At 51.6% G+C, this 6284-nt stretch overlaps 1 protein-coding gene across 1 annotated transcript in view; it reads right to left on the bottom strand.

The window, feature by feature from the left end:
- Nucleotides 1–2060: 2060 nt before the first annotated feature.
- The window catches only part of ARL5B (ADP ribosylation factor like GTPase 5B), an 84450-nt gene continuing 80226 nt past the window's right edge, over nt 2061–6284 (bottom strand). The window contains exon 5 of the transcript XR_010377942.1: nt 2061–2771. The gene's annotated coding sequence lies outside the window, so the exon portion shown is untranslated. The remainder of the gene's footprint in view (nt 2772–6284) is intronic.

Genomic DNA, 6284 nt, shown 5'->3' with positions numbered 1-6284 from the left:
AAAATCTGAAGAACTTACCTACGAAACGGTCTGGGCCTGAAGCTGCCAGGTTTTGATATGCAGTGTCATTGTTAGTCTGCTGCTAAGTATTTTGTAATCTCTCTCTCATCTTTCTTTTTAATCTAAGCATATTTATTAGTATGTTCTTTGGTTTCCAGATAGATGGGATTTGTAAAAATACTCATTTAATACTGATTTCTAATTTTTTATATGATAATAGAATATACTATACATCATTAATATGCATAATTATATATATATATTATATATATATATAATATTGCTTCCGTAGAACTCATTGAGGTACATTGTCAATTTTTATAGATTCCACACTTCCTTGAAAAGAGTGTGTCTTCTCTTTGTTAGGTGTTGAATCCTATCTAGAACTGATAGTTCAAGCTTTCTACATATGTTTGCTCGTGACTTTTGCCTTCTTGAGCCATTAGAGTTTGGGAAAGTTGTGCTAAATCACTGGCCCTGGTGTGACCTGGGATGAATGTTTATTTTTTATTCCCCCCCCCATGTTTAAAAGGTGAAAAATCAGCCTTGATCTCTACTCTTTATCTATTGACTTTGGTTTAAACTGATTCATTAAAAATTCTTTTGTCCCAAACCAGTGATTCTGGTTTTATTGTAAATCATGCACAATGTGCTCTACATGCGCTGATCTTCCCTCTCCTATCAACGGTTTGCCCTGCCAGAGAATCTCTAATGAAGTCGATTTGAGGTAAAATGTCTGTTGGGGCTCATCCGACCATTTCCTGAAGTATTTTCAAATTAGGGGCTGAGGCTGATGTCCCCTGCGTGTTTTGTGGACATCTTGGCCACTTCTCCAACCATGAAATAAGCAAGAGTAACGAACCCCATGCTCCAGTCTGTGGTTTGATACAAGGAACCTCAGCATTTCAAGGCCACTTTGAGGAGGCTAGAGCATCAGATGAAACCCAGAGAAAGGTAGTTGTTAGTAGGTGAGGGTGGGAGAGCGCATGCAGGCAACCTTCCACCACCACCCGTGGGAGGAGACAAGCACAGGGCTCTCACGCCCCCACCCCGCCCAGCTCAGGGCCCCTCACGCTGCACAGACTCACCTCACACAAATAGAAAGAGCATCAGATGGGGCTCAAACCGTCATGCTGTCATTCTCAGAAAAGCCTTCAATTTTCTCAACCTAGGTTTCTTATCCTTAAAGTGAGAATCATAGAGGGTTTATGGGAATGTGTGGGGATATCTTTGATTGACACCATGAGTGGGGAGAGGGCTCTGGCCTTTAAGGCAGAGGAGACTGGGAAGCTAAGTATCCTGTGACACAGGGTTTCAGTCCCACACACGAGGGATTGCCCAGGTGAACAGGTGTCCCTTGTAAGGCACTCAGATGAATGGATCGCTGTCTGGCATTTGATGCTTCTAGGATCATTTCTAATGGAGCATCTTAATAAAACTACCAGAAGGCACCCCTGATGACCCACCACAGGTCTGCTACCTCTGACTCTGCACATACAGGTTAGTATTTCCAGACGGTGTCGGCATCATGAATTTATTGACTGCTGACTAGAAATCCGCTCTTCCTTCTTCTCTGCCCTGAACTGGGTCTTTCATGCTTCAAGGGTGCCCACTGGCTCCCCTGTGGAGACTGCAGCCTTGGGACACACTGGCCAGGGCCGGCCTCAGCCAGGACCTGATGTCATGGCCCCATGATGTCCATGGAACACGGAGTGGCTTTGTGTCCACAGATGGTTGAAACAAGCCTTTTACTGCAGACTCAGCCTTGATACGCCTGCCCAGGGAAAGGACAGAAAACTCAAGGGTCACTTTCAACAAAGATCCAAGGACTTGCCCCATGGAAGAGACAGCTCATTTACTAATTGAGGAGGAAGCATGCAAATCCAATCAGGAAGTAATTGGATTTGAAGGCTTAAAACCTGGGATTGAATGTGGGTGCAGGAAATCCTTTCCATTTAAACATCAAGAAAAATAGAGCCTGCAGCTGCAAGAGACAAAGCTACCTGAAAACAATGTAATAACAAACAAGCAGAAAAATCAAGGACACTGTCACCTTCGCTTTGCGCTTGGGGGCGCTTTTTATTAGCCTGCTGGGTTTAACCTGCTACTGGTGACTTTTAGCACTTAGACAAAGTCATTGATCGAAACATCTGTTCACATGTGAATCCAGCTGGTGAGCCAAGAAATTAAGTAAATCTACTGGGAGTAGGGGGTGGAGAGAGACAGAAAGGGAGGGAAAGGGGAGGGAAGAGGAAGGGAAGGGAGGCCGGAGAGGAGGAGAAAAGGAGGAGGGTGGGGGTAGGGAGCTGGAGTGAGATCAGAGCTCAAATCCATAGGTTCAGGGTTTTCCTAAATTATTAGTCTCCCCCTTTGATGGAGAATAAAAAAAAAAGGGCATAAACTTTACTGAGGATTAAAAACAGTGTTACTGAAGGCAAGTTCCTGTGCCCGGCGCATCCGGAGGCTAAACAAAACGCATCCCAGTTTGGAGGAGAGAAGGCTGGTTGCAGGGCTGAGCAAGGAGGATGGGGTGGCTCATGACTAAGGAAACCCTGAACTCCCCAAAGGCTTTCAGCAAAGCGTAGTTAAAGGCCAGGTGAGGCAGGGGGTTCCAGGGTGTGTGATCAGCTCGTGCACAGTCTTCTGACTGGTTGATGTGGAGGGAACAGGGCGTCCACACCATCACCCCCCAGAAGCCAGCAGGTCTGGGAGCCACGTGCTCTTCATCGTCAAGTATTTCGTTTCTTCCCTTTGGTGGTTGTTTTTAGCATCTGAAAATTTCAGGAAATTCACATGAGATACTATGATCTGGATGCTTCAGAGAGGGGCTGCAGCAGAAGATACGGGGGAGGGTCTGACCCTGGAAGCCCCCACAGGGTCCTTCTCAGTTACAACAGAGCACCCCCAGCATCTCCTTGCATAAGACAAATGTCTTCCAAGGAGGAGACGGGAAAGATGGGTTGACTTGCTCCAGCTCCAGGCTGAGCAGGTTCCTCACTGGGCAAGGCCTCAGGGGTGGGGGGTGGGGAGTTGGGAAAGCATGCGTTCTGTCCACCCAGCCCTTCGGCTCACACCTTCTCCTCCTCCTCACAATCTTTCCCTCCTTCCATGTGATCCAGCCCTGTGCAATATCTCACCCAGACTTGACCCTGGCTGGTTGGTCCTAATACCCTCCTCTTGGACGCCACGGTCTGCCCGAGGATGGGCATGTGACCTGGTATTTGCAATGTGCATGGTAGAGTCTGTCCTCAGTTCTGCGACTGTTATACGGACATGATCTGTGCATCTTTCTGCCACACACGGAAGAGGCCTGTCTCCATGAGTCCACCCACTGGCACCTCAGGGAGGGGGGAGGTGCAGGGGGAGAGGCCGGCCCTGACCACGCTCCTGAGTCCTCAGAGCCCACCTTGCCCAAGGCTGCTCCGCTTCTGTTTCTCCCAAGTAAGGGAGGCAAATAAGTGCCCCTTTCCCTAAGCTAGTTGAAGGGGTATGTCTTTCTTGACTACAGGGTAGGGTCACAGCACCCGCCTTAGACCTGAGCCACCCCAGCCCCCGTGCCCCCCGCTTAAGAGGGCCCTGCTCTCAGCTCCTGTCTAGCCACTCCCCTCCCTGTGGGGTGAGGAGTCTGTGTGTCTGGGGCCTGGTACACTCCCTTGTCTGGGCCCAGGAGCTCCTGGCCACCAAGCCTGGGGCGGCTCTGAGGGTCACACAGGCCTATTCCCTGGGCTCATCTTCTCAAAGACAGAAGACTGCAGGTGTGTGAACTCCCAGGCTTGCATGGCCATGTGAAGGGGCATGATATTGGGGTGTCTGCCCCATGCACATAAGGCCCTTGGATGCAGAAAGGAGACAGGGCTGGGTGAGGAGGGGGAAGGGTCTTCCATCTGCACTCTTTCTGGGGGTACTAATATGGAGGGAGTGTATTAGATGCCTTTAAACTTCTCGACAACCCATGACCCCATTAAGTGGACTGGCCATCGGAGAAGTCAGTTACGTCATAGAGGAGGTAGTGTGGCCAGAGGTGGAGCTTTCAAGAACTGGTGACATTCTTTTTCATTTTATTTCTAAATAACAGATCAAATGCTCCCCTCTGCTTGCAGGGACTCACAGCCATGCCGAGCAGTAGGTGTTCGCACAGCCCACAAGGGCACATGGGGCTCCGGGCTGTCAGTCACCTTCCATCTGTCTGTCCTGACCCTCCCCACGCCCTCTCTCCCTGCCTGTCTATGCCAGGCCCTCAGCACTTTTCTACTCATCTGTTCCCTTGCAAGACAGTGAAATGACCAGTGAACCACTGCGCACGTCTGTGTCAGCGTCCTCTGACAGGGCCCTGACAGGCCGCACGGTAAGCATGACATCTCCCACAGCGAGCTCACGCCGCGGGGTTTCTCAGGGACAGTAAATGGTTTATAGCTGAACTAATAGACCCTGCAATGACAAGGAGCTGCCCCTGGCTCGGTCCCTGCACTCCTGATCACAGAGAGGCCACGGGTGCAGTCGCCAGCTCTCAAGGCACAGGGCACAGACACTGCCTCCCTCCCCGTTTGACTCAGCTCAGATGCAGAGCCTCTCCAAAGCATCTAATCAGTGGTCCTACAGGATCTCTGGGATGTCCGCTGTGAAGCAGTCTGGGGGGTGCCATTCTGCATCCCCTGGAAGAGATCCGAATGGCTACAGTCAGCCTGCCCTCCACAGCACCACCCGCTCCCAGCAGTTTCTCTCCAGATGCATCCTCAGAACACTGAGCGTAAAGTGTCACCACAGGATGGAGAAGCCGCCCTCAGCACAGGTGTCAAGGACGGAGCCCTCCAGCCCTCACCCACACGTGAGCAGGCATCAGAGTGTCCCGCTCACAGGCTGCCACCCGGCATGCAGGCAGGTGCTTGGGGGCAAACGGATGAAGGAGAAGATGAGTAACAGGTGCAGGCTGGTCCTCGAGGTGCCCTGCGCACTGGAGGAGTTGGAAGGAGCAGAGTTCCAGCTGAGTGAGCCAAACAGAGCCAGGGGAGGACCAGGCGAGGTCCACTGCCCTACCGGGTCTGCCCTGGTCCCGTGTGGCCTGAGAGGCAGAAGGCCTGTGCACCAGCACCTCTGATGGTCTTGAGGACACTGGCCTTGAAGCCCTCCTCTAAGGACATTTTGTGACCCCAGACCCTCCCTCCTCACTAAATGCATGCAGCATGACAGCCTCCTCCTAGAAAAGGCACTTGTGACTTAGGGTCACTGGCACTGAAATTTTGGCTTCAATAAGCAGCTCAGAAAAGTGTGGAGCTGTCCACTCTTCAGGGACAGTGAGAAAAAGGACGCTAGGCGATTTTAGTCAGTTTGCTTCGAGGACTTGAGTCTTGGGAGGGAGGCCAAGTTAGCTGGCTGTGCACATGGCCCTGGGAGGCCCAGCTGAGCAGAGCTCCGGGCTGCAGCCCCAGAGGTCAGCGCCCCGCATGCTTGCAGCTCAAACCGCAGGAACGCAGGAGAAATTAACCAGCCTTTCCGGAGAGAGCCCAAGGGCTTGTGTCAACCGTCTCAGGTGCCAGCACAGACTGAGAGGGTACAGGTTATGGGGCACGAAGAGAATTCAGAGATGAAACAAATGCCAGGAATCTCCCAGGAGCCATGCTCACCTCTAGGTGGTTAATAGTAACAAAATACGTGGACGTCCCGTCGGACTTCAGAATCTCAAGGCACCCACTTCCCTGTAGTGCCTACACGTCAAGGTCTGGGGGCCAAGGGCCGTGCTGTGCTGCTTCCATCAACCCTGCTCCCCCCTTTCTAGACCTTGGCCAGGCTCGAGGTCCCGTGCTCACCACACACTGGCCTGGGATTATGAGTGGTGTCTGTGCTCTCACCTGGCTCTGTTTTTGGAGTGATACACTTTCAGTCTGGGCCACCTTTTGGGCAGACAGTTTTTGAAGCTTACGGAAGAGAACTGGACTGTCCTAGAGGGCATGCTTATTTTCCCTGCCTGTCCTGCTGTTCACATGAGCTTTTAGTGTTTCCTAGGAGGTAAGTTAGGAGGAGACTTGAGGGACCTGCTGTCCCTGGGAACTGTGGCTTGTGACCTGGCCCTTGAGGAGCACTGAATAAGAAAGTGGGTAGAACAGAGTGGACTGGGGCAAGGGAAGGGCTGGTCTCACCATCCCTGAGGTGCACCACACTCTCTGGGAGGTGAGATGTTCAGTGGCTTTCCCTGTTAGAGCCACTGAAGCCAGGCTGAACCCACTCTCTGGGCAAAAATATGGTCTCCTCTGGCTGCAAGGAGATGGGACTGTGAGCGATTTAAGAAG

This window comes from Camelus dromedarius, chromosome 26, assembly GCF_036321535.1.
Source record: "Camelus dromedarius isolate mCamDro1 chromosome 26, mCamDro1.pat, whole genome shotgun sequence".
Taxonomy (NCBI): Eukaryota; Metazoa; Chordata; class Mammalia; order Artiodactyla; family Camelidae; genus Camelus; species Camelus dromedarius.
Note: the sequence above shows the minus strand (reverse complement) of the source record. Positions and strands in the feature narration are given on the sequence as shown.